Consider the following 13,835-nt stretch of genomic DNA (forward strand, 5'->3'; position numbering starts at 1 on the left):
TTTGAAAGAAAAGCTGCGCAATATTCAATATACTTTTATATTAATATTCAATATACTTTTATATTAATATTTAATATACTTTTATATTAATATTGCAGCTTTTCTTTCAAAAATAACTATGGATTGACAGTCTAGTTATATTCTGCCCAATTGTAAATGGCTGCCCTAGCTTCACCTGTCGCATCGCCTGTTAAACATCTAGTATATATATAAAAGTCTATGGGTATATCTCTTTTCTCTATATTAGATCGTAATGTCGGAACAAAGTTATTATTTCAAAATTTTTTGATCTTTGTTGATTAAACGTGTATAGAATAGAACGATTACGAATCGAGCGGCGCGATTATTAATTATTATTTCCTATATACGATCCAATTTAATCGCGCATTTCAATAATTTTCAATCGCGTTACAAAAATTCGGCGCTCCTTTTTTGCGGCGTACGCCGCTGTTGTTTGTACTAGCCTAGCTATTATTTATACTTTTATACTACCCTTCACCTTGTCATCATTCGCGCGGCGACACTCGACTGAGCAGGTAGTGGTGTGAGTCGCTCCGTACATCTCGCCGTAATTAATCATCTTACTACTATTGCGACAGATACTATCTATTGCAGAACGGTATGCCTCTTCTTAATCTATTAAACTACTAAACCTCACAATCAATAAAACTGTCAATCGCGTAATAAAAGTTCGGTACTCCTATTTTACGGCGCCGGCGGTGCGTTATTCTTTTACATCCCGTGACGTCATTGCTTCTCGCGCGGCGACACTCGAATGAAGGTAGCAGCGCGAATCACTTCATGTATATCGTCTCGTTGTACTATCCGTCGAAACATAATCGCGCCAAGTATTAGAAAAGTATATCCATAGACTTTTATACTATACCTAGATGGCTAACAGCCATGTGACAGGCAGTCATTTACAATTAGGCAGAATGTAACTAGGCTATCAATCGATATTTATTTTTGAAAGGAAAGCTGCAATATTCAATATACTTTTATATTAATATTTAATATACTTTTATATTAATATTGCAGCCTTTCTTTCAAAAATAACTATGGAGTGACAGTCCTAGTTATATTCTGCCCAATTGTAAATAGCTGCCCTGTCACATCGCTTGTTAAAAATCTAGTATACATATATATATATATATATATATAAGTCTATGGGTATATCTCTTTTCTCTATATTAAATTGTAATATCAGAACAAAGTTATTATTCCAAAATTTTTTGATCATTGTTGATTAAACGTGTATAGAATAGAACGATTACGAATCGAGCGGCGCGATTATTAATTATTATTTCCTATATACGATCCAATTTAATCGCGCATTTCAATAATTTTCAATCGCGTTACAAAAATTCGGCGCTCCTTTTTTGCGGCGTACGCCGCTGTTGTTTGTACTAACTTAGCTATTATTTATACTTTTATACTACCCTTCACCTTGTCTTCATTCGCGCGGCGACACTCGACTGAGCAGGTAGTGGCGTGAGTCGCTCCGTACATCTCACCGTAATTAATCATATTAATACTATTGCGATAGATACTATCTATTACAGAACGGTATGCCTCTTCTTAATCTATTAAATCTGACAATCAATAAAACTGTCAATCGCGTAATAAAAGTTCGGTACTCCTATTTTACGGCGCCGGCGGTGCGTTATTTTTTTACATCCCGTGACGTCATTGCTTCTCGCGCGGCGATACTCGAATGAAGGTAGCAGCGCGAATCACTCGGTGTATATTTTGTAGTATCCTCCGTAACATAATCACAAGTATTAGAAAGATTAGATTCTAGAAAGGTATATCTTGTTTTTCTATATTAAATTGTAATATCGGAAGAAAATTATTGTTTTAAAACTTCTCGATCGTCGTCGATTAAACGTAACACGCATATGGATTAAAATGATTACGAGTCGAGCGGCGCGATTATTAATTGCTATATACGGTTGACTTTAATCGCGTAACAAAAATTTATCGTTTACATTCCAGCGTTAGTGTTTACATTCCAGGCATCCCGTGACGTCATTGCTTCTCGCGCGTCGACACTCGGGTCAAGGTCGCGCGCGTAAGTCGCTTCGTCGTATTATATATTGAATATATTCATATATTTATAAACGCGTGTAATCGTCAATCGTTTAACAAATGCGTCACTCTTTTTTTCCGTGACGTATAGAGCGCGCCATTAACTACACGCTTCCTATTATTTACATACTTCCTCTTATTACCTTGATATTATTTGTCGTAGTATTTCTCGATACGCGGTCGCGACAAGAACTCGAACGCTATATCTTAAATTATTAATTACTGATTATATTAACTGATAATATCGTTAATGTTATCAGATCAAAGTTGTAATATTTTAGAACTTGCTCATTGATAAAACATACCGAACTCAACAAATATAGTCGTGTTTAATATGCATTTTGATAATTGTCAATCGCGAAGTAAATTTTCCGCATTAATGGTTTCTTAAATCGTGTATATAAATATAATTTCTTAGATTGAAATCTATCACGACTCGTTGCTAAATCGTATCTATTCGTGCACATTCGTATTATCATACGAGCGGATATTAATTATTAATAATAGAGATAGCATTCTTTTAAAATTTTTTAAATTGTCGAGTACCGAGCTTTTGTAACTATTGTATGCGACTATTCTTTTCCTGTCGTTTCCCTGTCGCGATATAAAAAATTGCGCCTCGCGTGTGATTAAAAATCAGGATTGCCGCGCGATTGTATTTTACTCATTAATGCGTGCGTGATCATAATTAATCGTGTTTCGCGAGTGAATGTGATGAATGCCATTAAAAAGAGGAGGACAGAGAAGAGAAGGGGAGGAGGAGGCTCGGGGAGGCATCGGGCAACGGCGGAGCAACCGTGGGGTGAGTAGTATAAAATTTATTCAATTTCTTATTCGTAAAATATTTTGATTGCTTGTTTCTCATCGCGATAAAGTCGATCTTTGTATATTATTGCGCAATATAATGCAATTAATTATTGTTCGTTATTTTTCCCACTTTGAAATTTATATATAACTTGCTCGAAATCTTCGGCAAAAATTGCTCTTATGTATAATCATGTATAAAATATTGTGTAATCTATAAAAATTGCAAATTTCAGTTTTCCTTAAAATAACGCGGGGACAGTGTTTATTTTTATTATTTTTGTATGATTTATATATATATTAACGATAATGACGCGTGTCATTTACTTTGATAATTGTGATAGCAAATTTCTTATATATAATTATGGATATTTTATATATAATTATACGTTGACAATTTTTCCTGGATAATTATTTCAAACATTTTATATTATTATATTATTATAAGTTTTATATAATTTGGTTTTATTTATGTTTTACAGATTTCAACATGTGTACTACAACTCCGCTGTTGCGCATCGTACCGGTGAGTCAAATTTCAATCTCGAGGTAATGAAATTGTAACAATTATATAGATATACATATATATGTATGTAATATATGTATAAAATAATAAATGTGAAAAAAAGGGTCAGAGTATTTTTAAAAATATAATTTTAATAAAATATCAATTAGTAAATATATAAATGTAATTTAATATTTGACGTTAAAATATAAGGAAAAAATGGATATATATATATTGTTTAATATAATTGATACGCTAAGAAATCTTGATGATCGAGTAAAGGATTTACATAAGTACAAATTCATTACCATATTTCAATATCAAAAATTTTATATTTAATTGTATGAACGAAAAATATATGACCGTGTTTAATATTAGCGAATCTTAAATTTTCGCTGCAAATACAAAATAAATATTTTCAATAATTATATTGCACTGCGAATTTTGGGACTTACTGCTATCTGCGCAAAAATTTCAATTAATTTGCTTGTTAGTAAATTTATTAGTAAATCGAATAATTATATTTAAACATCCTATGCGCGTTATATCATGCGTTGTATCGTCGAGAGCATTATGTGAAACCATGAGAACATTTGTGTCGTTGAGCAAAAATTGAAAACATTGCGAGCAGGGTACAAGATCGAGGGGTGCTAAGACAATACCTCGTGGAAAAACGGATAAGAAGAAACGCAGCAGGAGGGGGCGGGGGAAGCCGGGAATGACAGAACGAGTAGGGGACGCGAATGCGCATCCCTGCCGCGGAGTCACATACTTTATAAAACGCAGTCGTTACACCGATGTCGGAGACATCGTCGAAATAGGGAGAACGTCTACGTGTGTACGTTGGCACAAAGAAGGGGGACAGACTGGCCGGAACATATGCCTCCCTTCGTAATATAGCGTAGAAGAACGTCTCCAGCCGATAAACCTCCACGGAAATGAGCTTTTTTCGCCCATTTCTCTCACCGGTATGCTCGCGCGACCGCTTCTCGCAATTTTCGATCTGTCTCTCTTCTCCCTCCATCCTTTGTCTCTTACTCGCGAAAGTCGATTTTTCTATTCTAGTCTGTGATCCAGTGACAAAAGATCTTCCTATAGATACTATTTAGATAGACGGAATAAAATCACGAAATAAGCAAGGAATGAGCGATATAAAACGTCTGTTCTATTTATTTGCAAAATTATATTTTTCGTTCATATTTTGTATATTTTTTGCGTGTGATCACAAATGGAGACAACTAAATATTTCACTTGCAACGTGTGCACACGACCGTCTCTTACGTCTTCATCTAACAATGTACGACAAATATTCCTTCTTTTATTACATCTTATTTGCATCTTATTTAATCTTGCGTATACTTTAACGTTCACCAATGCTGGTCAATCCAGACATGTTTGTCTGCCTACACTGCGTACGTTCCGTTGCGGTTTTGCATCTTTTTTTTTAGCTATTTATTCCTTACACTAGATTCTTCGATATCTATAAAACATTTAATTCTTGAGTTTGCATTTAATCGTAGACTCTTTTGTACAAATATCAAGTCAATTTTATCTTGATGAAAATTAAATGAGATTCACACTTGTCATAAGTTTTTACTTTTAAATATTTTTAAAAAATTCTATTTTAAATATAAAGTATGAGCTACAAGTCTTTTTATTATAGCTAATTACAAAATAGATTTTATCGTCTATTTAGATTCCGTAATTTATAATTTGTTCGATCTCTTTAATTTTCACTGTTGTAATTTTTATCTATTTAAAATTCTAAATATCGAGTTTTGCCGCGGTGATTTTTATTTTGAATATAATTTCTCTTGCAAATGTAAAAAATGTTGACGAAAGATCTAATCTGACAAAATTAAACGTAAATTTTTGAATAGCGATGTCATAAGGTTTTATTTTTAAATGTTTTAAAAAAAATTCTATTTTAAATATTAAGTATAAGCTGCAAGTGTTTTTGTTATAGCTAATTACAAAATAGATTTTATCGTCTATTTAGATTCCGTAATTTATAATTTGTTCGATCTCTTTAATTTTCACTGTTGTAATTTTTATCTATTTAAAATTCTAAATATCGAGTTTTGCCGCGGTGATTTTTATTTTGAATATAATTTCTCTTGCAAATGTAAAAAATGCCGACGAAAGATCTAATCTGACAAAATTAAACGTAAATTTTTGAATAGCGATGTCATAAGGTTTTACTTTTAAATGTTTAAAAAAAAATTATATTTTAAATATTAAGTATAAGCTACAAGTGTTTTTGTTATAGCTAATTACAAAATAGATTTTATCGTCTATTTAGATTCCGTAATTTATAATTTGTTCGATCTCTTTAATTTTCACTGTTGTAATTTTATATTCATAATTGTAAACATACACACAATTTATTATTTTATCGTAAAGCATCTTTGAAATTATACTTTAAACTAAACTTTGCTTATAATATAAATAAGATTAATATTTCTTTTCTGCAACATATAATTGTGTTTTAACATTGCCATTTGAATTGCTATTTTACTCTGTGTGTATGAACGTGCAAATAAAAATAGTTTATATAATATAAAATATTCTAAATTGAATTTTGCAATTATTCGAAATAAGGGATTAACATCAATCACAAAACGTAGCATGAAAATTCATTAATATGAGATATATATTTTGATATATATATAATAATAAAATAACATAACAGCATATTATATTTTACATAATTCTAATAGCAAAAATATTACTTGATGAAATTTTTCTCACAATATCATATACATCATTATTACCATAAAAGCTCGCAATAATTGAAAATTCTGCAGAATATATCATACCATAATCACTTACACATAATTTTTTTATGCCATATTTTATTTTAAGTGCATTATAGTCTAAAATATTATAGCCCAAATATTAAAGCAAGTTCCTCAGAGATTCTCTCAAATATACTCTCTATTGTAGAAAGCATTACGTCCATTAGATCCTTCTAAAATGCAAGAAAGTAAATAAAATTTAATTTTTACTTTATTAATATATAAAAATACAACTAAAATATATAAAAGATATTGTGGTTATACAATATATTCTTTATTATTGACATATTAACAATAAGTATTACACAATTTTTTACGTAAGGATTTTCTTATTTAAAAAATAAAAAACAATGAGACAATTAAATAATCATGTTATTGCAATACGAAATAAATTTATGATCATTGTATATATTCAAGCTATTTAAATAATATGATTATATCTTAGAAATAAATATATATGATCGCTCTTGTATCTCGTGAAGTTACCGACATTTGCATTAGCCACGAAACGCGGGAATCTATCAATGTTGCCTCGCATGAGATATATCACGACTTCATGTTGGTAATCATGAGCGGCATAGTGGACTCGTCGCGCACGAAAAATCGTTCGGGAAGAATCTATACGAAAATTCGGTCTACAAAGGTAATCGAATAATTATTACGATTGAATTATGATCTGTTGTATATCGCGAATAGAAACGGATCAATATTTTTTGAATATCTCGATAGTTTGTTTGCGAAAAGTAATTTTACGTATGCGATATATTTTGTGGACAGAAACGCGTCATTAAGAAATAAGCCGAGTAATGGCACAAGTAATAATAAAAGATAAATGAGACAATTAAATAATCATGTTATTGCAATACGAAATAAATTTATGATTATTGTATATATTCAAGCTATTTAAATAATATGATTATATCTTAGAAATAAATATATATGATCGCTCTTGTATCTCGTGAAGTTACCGACATTTGCATTAGCCACGAAACGCGGGAATCTATCAATGTTGCCTCGCATGAGATATATCACGACTTCATGTTGGTAATCATGAGCGGCATAGTGGACTCGTCGCGCACGAAAAATCGTTCGGGAAGAATCTATACGAAAATTCGGTCTAAAAAGGTAATCGAATAATTATTACGATTGAATTATGATCTGTTATATATCGCGAATAGAAACGGATCAATATTTTTTGAATATCATCGATAATTTACGTGGAAAAAATAATTTTACATATGCGATATTTTGTGGACGGGCGCACATCGTTAAGAGGTAAAGCACAAGCAATAATAGAAAAATAATTAATTGAATAATCATATTATTGCAATACAAAGTATCTATGATTATTATATTGTATTATCTATAATTATTATATTAGATATCTATAAATAACATAATTATATTTAAAATAAGTAAATCCCCCCTCCCTCTCCCCCCACTTTACTTCGTGAAGTTATGATATTAGTATTAATTAGAAAACGCGGATATCAATCAATTTTCTCGTCACATTCGATATATTACGGCTTTATGTTGATATTTATGATGAGCGATATGATAGACGCGTCGCGTGTGAAACAATTTATATAGTAATTCGGACTGATATAAAAATTATCACAATTAATAAAATAATTCTTATAGAGGACTACGATGTGTTATGTATCGCCAGTGGAAACCCCATCAGTATTTTCCGAATATCATCGATGGTTTGTGCGGGAAGTAACCTTGTCTACGGATTCTGCGGACGGGAGTATCATATGGAAATCTCATACAGGAGTATCATGCATGGAAATCGTTATAAGATTGAGGTAAAACGGTATAAATTATAATAAAAGATAATTGAGACAATTAAATAATCACACTGTTGCAATAAGAAATATATCTATGATCATTGTATTAAAGATATTTATGTATGTGTGCGAAGTTTCCTGAGGGGGAAGAGAGACTGTAATTAATCTTTGTTTGGAGTTTGTTAAAAATGCCTACAAGCGGATGGATTAAAACAAATATAATTATATTATGTTCGAAGGAAGCATATGATTTATTTTATTCTATAAAGTTAGTAAGTTTTATTATTATTCAACGTATGCCGAAAATAATCAGTATATATGATTCACGTTCGTATTTAATAGGAGTACAATATAATAAATGCGTGCGCAAAATCATTCATAAAAATTCATGCAAAAAAAAAGAATAAATTCATTCAAATAAAAGAATAATTAAACAATTATGACGATGGGAATACGTATCGCAAAAATGCTTCAATATTTTTTAGATATTTTCGAATAGATTACGCGTGGGAAGTAATTTCGCGCATCGATTGTTGTAAACAGAAAAAATATTTGATGTTATTAAAAAATTGAGATAAGTCAATCTAGTCACCGTTCGTAAAATAAAATATACTTTAAATATTTTTATATTACATTTTATGAAATAAATGTTGAATAATAATTACAAATTAAATATTTTGTAATCCGCAAAAGATGAATTTGAATATACGTTTTATTTAATTCATAAATTTAGCACAATTTATACAAATGTTTTTTTTTTTTTATATATATTATATATGATTGTACATCAGTGAATTATTCAATTGTCTTAACTATATTTATGTTACACTTTATGTCGCGCTTTACACATCCTCGCGTATATTATTTTATATACACGACAACCGTGCCGCATTCTTGTGCACCTCTTGTGCATGTCGGATCGAAAGATTTCGTGGGAGCATGAAAGCGAAAGAAAGAGAGTAGGTAGTAGAGCGCGAGATATTATCAAATTCCTTTTCTAAACGAAATCGCAACAAGTATCGGAAAATAATAAATAAATAAAATTAATTATCTTTTAATCTTATATATCTTAAATAATACATAATTATATCGCAACGATAAATTTCGAAGCGCGTATTTCGCGTGATATACATTTAACCAAGAGTCGAAGTGACAGGAATCAAAATTATAATTTATCGTTTTGTCGTAATCTATTTCTTCTCCTTTGTTAGCAATAATTATCTCTTTAAAAATATTTCAAATTTAATAATATTTTGTCCGATACTTTATCGTTTGACTTTTCGACGATTTAAATATGATTCGGATCGAGAACGCGCGATAAAATAGTCGAATTGCATCCGTCCAAATAATTAAAGATAAACTCCGTGATATATTAATTGCTTGCTAAATAAATAATATATAATTTAAAACGCTTGTATAATTTAATATCCCGTTTGTGTATATACGTCATATAGTGCGCAAAATATTTTCGGCTGCGAATTATCAATAACATGATATTTAGCCTTGGTGGCGTAAACATTAGCGCGCTATTATTAACATGTTACGGCTTACGATCTTGTTATCATTTATACAAGGATGCTCGAGCAGTAAAGTATTGGTATAAGACGCTCCGTCGAATTCTTTTTCTAAACGCGACCGCGACAAATATCGGGAAATAATTTAATATAATAAATAATTATTTATCTTTTACATATCTTAAATAATACGTAATTATATCGCAACGATAAATCTCGAGACACGTATTTCGCGCGTGACGTATACACATATAATCAAGAGTCCAAGTGACAGAAATCAAAATTGTAAATTATCGTTTTGTCACGATTTTTTTCTCTTTTTATAAACAATAATTACTTCTTTAAAAATATTTCAAATTTAATAATATTTTGTCCGATACTTTAGACTAATCTCTCTCTCTCTCTCTCTCAATTATATAAAATATATTTTTCCTCTCTCTTAAGTTATATATTATATTAGAAAATTATATATTGTATAAAATAACCCTCCATGGGTACACCTTGACGTGGTGGAGTGGCTTCAGTACCTGGACGGTATGCCTTAAGGTCTTAACCGTCCTCAAGGTTTACTGCGAAGGGGAAACCAAGTACCCAGCGTCGTCGTTGCTGTCATCGTGCCGCGGACGGCCCGCCGTATCGTTGGTGCTGTCATCGCGCCGCGGATGGCTTGTCGCGTCGTCGGCACCGTCATCGTGTCGCGGACGGCTTTCGCGTCTTTCGCGTCGCGTGTCCGTACAGCATTGCCACGAGTCGCACAATGGCTCATATGTGGCACGCGCATTTGTGCGTTGAACGCACATTAGTGCGTCGTCGTTGCCGTCATCGTGCCGTACGAGCAACGATGCGTCGCGTTGTCGCGGTATCGCGTTTTCGCGTCGTCGCGTCTTCGCGTTGGACTTTTATCTCGTTTTCACGATTGTAACCGAGGATCATACTTTGTTGCCGACTAAATGGGATGTCTCTCAGCGTTGCAATCGTTAATATATTAATACCTATTAATATAATTAATTTTATATTAATATCAGTTAATATTAATTGTATATTAATATTATATATTATATAAATATTTATGTATTAATAAATTTAATATATTAATGTAGGCGCAACGTTAAAACGCCTCAGTATCGCGGCTGAGGTGAATGCCGGCCGCGTAGCAACGTATGTTCGTGCATAGTATAGATGCATGTTCGCGCGGTTAATCTTGAACTTCGGTTCGAGAATCGGCTGTTGAGGGCACGTTCTGCTCCGACGAACGGTTCGGCCCGAATCGGTTAGAGTTCGGTCGATTGTTTTGGAATCGTCGTTAATGGGTCCCTTCTCTTGTACCGTCTAACAGCACATTGTAGAAATACTGACATGTTTGGCATCTGAGGAGTCGGCTGTTCTAATTAGGTTCGATTTTCGCTCGCTAGAGAAGTTGATCTCCTGCTTTCGAAATGCTAGATTGTTAGCACGTAGAAGGTGGGTATCTTCATTCTCGACCCGTCTACCAGCCTTACGATAAACCCGGCTCAGTCTGTATGATAGAGACTTGGTGGTTCGTATGAAATCGTTCCTAACGATGTTCTAGTCGGCCCTCGATGGGAGCAGGCGCGGGTCAAGAGTCGAGCGAACCCCATTCGCGATTATTCCATCGATCGATTTCGTCTTCTTCCGCTTCCGCTTAACCTTTGTTCGAAGTAATCGGTGAATTCCCGACCTGTCGACTCGAAGTATGATTCTCACGTGAAGCGGGGTTCGATCGTGCCGAAATTCGAAAGTGCGGGAGTGTCGTTTAAAGTATCGCGCGTATAAGTGCGGAAGTAATCTTTTAATAAAAGTGCGGGAGTAATCTTTTAATAAAAGTGCGGGAGTGCCGTTTAAAGTATCGCGCGTGTGAATCAATCTGAGAGGAGGAGGAGGCCTAGGAGAGGCATCGGGCACAGATGGAACAACCCTATGGTAAGTAATTTGTCATTTGTATATTAATTATTTATTAATTGCGTACGTACAATTTAATTTAAATAATTAATCGCGTAATTTGGCTTTTTATTTATATGATTTAGACAAGAGAGAATTAGAGAAAAAGATTTTTATATGAAAGCTATAATCTTATAAAAGTTTTTACTTTTAGATTATAGCTTATGTATGGAATTATTAGTAGTAGTGTTTTTTTCAAAATTTATAAAATTGTTTTATTAATCTACGTATTATTATATCCACCGAATGTAAAATTCAATGTGTATAATAAATTTTTTAAAATATTAATTATTTTGAGTATTGCTACAATTTGCATCTTCTATTTGTATGTTACAGATCAATGTAGTGACCGTGACATTCTGAGAGGAGGAGGAGGCCTAGGAGAGGCTTCCTGCATCGGCGGAGCAACCCTAGGGTGAGTATTTATTATTTGTATATTAGTTAAATTAGTTAAAAGTCGCGTACGTGCATTAATTCGGTCTTATTATTTGAATGAATGAAACAAGAGAAAATTGGAAAGAAAAACTTTTACATAAATCTTATAAAAGTTTCAATGTGAAAGAAAATCTTTTTATAATTTATAAAGTTATTTATTTATATAAAGTTTCTTTGTTAGTATTGTGTATTCATCGGATGTATAAATATTTCGAAATATTAATTATATTTCGCCGCTATAATTTGGATTTTATATTTATATGTTACAGACAACGTAGCGACGTAGCCTCAAGACCAACAACTCCGCTGTTGCGCATCAGTGCCGGTGAGTGACAAACTTTTATTTAATTTTAAAGTAACGGATTTATAGAAATTGTAGATATAGATTGTAGATTGTAGATTGTAGATAAATCCATTGCTTTCAAATGAATGAGCTAAAACAGTTGAATGGAATAATTTTTATTAAGGTCTCTTGATATGCATTGCTTCTATTGCAAAAATAAATTAAAGTCCAAATTAAAGAAGGAAAATTATAAAAAAAATATTTTATATATTATATATTATATATTATATATTATATATAAAATATTATATATTTTTTAGATATAATATATTTTTTTTTATTGATTGATAAATTCTGTTTCATTTGTTTAATGAAGACATTAAAATAATTTTATTAATTATATAACATAGTAATAATTTATTCATGTATTCATGCATCGATTTTATACTAATTTTGTTATAGCCCATTCATCTATATTATTATATCAATTAAAGTTTTACTTTAATTGATGTAAAGCCAAATTATCGATCTATTAAATTATATAAAATATAAATGCTTTATTATTTTTAATTTAATATAAATTATATATTATTATAAATAATATTATATTATTATAAGAATTTCAATCAATTAATTTTAATTGATAACTTGGCATTATATTAATTAAAGTAAAGTTATATTAATGCATGACAAACGATCGTAAACGAGCGTAAATTTACGCTCATTCACCGGCGATGATAATTAGCCGGCAACGGAAGGAATTTCTTCCTTCATTGATCTCCCATAAAGGGCGAAGCTACATTTCTGACTAAATAAATAGTCATAATAAATATGGCCAGGATGAATGAAAGGTAAGTTCAACTGGCCCAACGGAAGCAGCATACGGTAATTCTATTAGGGCACGCGAGTAGGGTACGCGAGTAGGGCACGCGAGTAGGGCACGCGAATAGGACACGCGAGTAGGGCACGCGGTTAAATATCAGGGATACGTTCTCTAATTTTTGGATTTTTGCTGGTTTAGTCAGAAAGTAGGATTGTTAGGGCTATGGGCACCGTTAGGACATTAAAGAAAAAAACTATGAATAAGATTACAATATATAATAATAATATCTCAATAACGCGATTTTTTATAACGATATTTAAAAGTAAGATCCATTTTATACTGTTAAAATTATCATTCGCGAGATAAAATATATTATATCTTATTGTTGATGGCGACAGTCGTATAAAATCGCGTATTGGAACATAAATCGGGCGGTGGATACTATATAACAAATCTCGAATGTCTGTCGAAATATCTTTGCATAAAATGATAATAATTATATCGCGTGCGCGCGCGCGTATGTTGTAGGCTTTGATTATTATAGAAATTACGCGTATCGCAATCGAATATTACGAATATCGTCGGTTTATTTATTTGTCGCGTTATTTATTTGTTGCTCGCGGATTTTAAATCGCGATTTGTTTTATAATTTAATCGTTAATGTATATCGAAGCTTTGTCTATTTTTTGCGTCTTTAACTTTTTCTTTGAAACTTTACACAAAGTGCATCAATAGTGCACAAGTATTTTCTTCTACACTTACAATTAGAGACGATTAATTATTAGCAGCATTAATTAATTAATTCTTTCACGTTCATAATAAAGAACGCTAATAAT

The 13,835-nt window shown here is 31.8% G+C and overlaps 1 protein-coding gene and 1 long non-coding RNA gene across 10 annotated transcripts in view; one reads left to right on the forward strand and one right to left on the reverse strand.

Moving 5' to 3' along the window:
- The window catches only part of LOC138942425 (agrin), a 443,133-nt gene that overhangs the window by 260,767 nt on the left and 168,531 nt on the right, over positions 1-13,835 (reverse strand). The window lies entirely within an intron of this gene.
- Positions 11,312-12,248, forward strand: LOC138942406 (uncharacterized). Its single transcript, XR_011448307.1, has 3 exons — positions 11,312-11,440; positions 11,795-11,873; positions 12,163-12,248. It is a non-coding gene; the product is annotated as an uncharacterized lncRNA (long non-coding RNA).

The sequence above is a fragment of the Polyergus mexicanus genome, unplaced genomic scaffold, assembly GCF_030449975.1.
Source record: "Polyergus mexicanus isolate NDT 795.1 unplaced genomic scaffold, iyPolMexi1.0 SCAF_22, whole genome shotgun sequence".
Classification (NCBI taxonomy): Eukaryota; Metazoa; Arthropoda; class Insecta; order Hymenoptera; family Formicidae; genus Polyergus; species Polyergus mexicanus.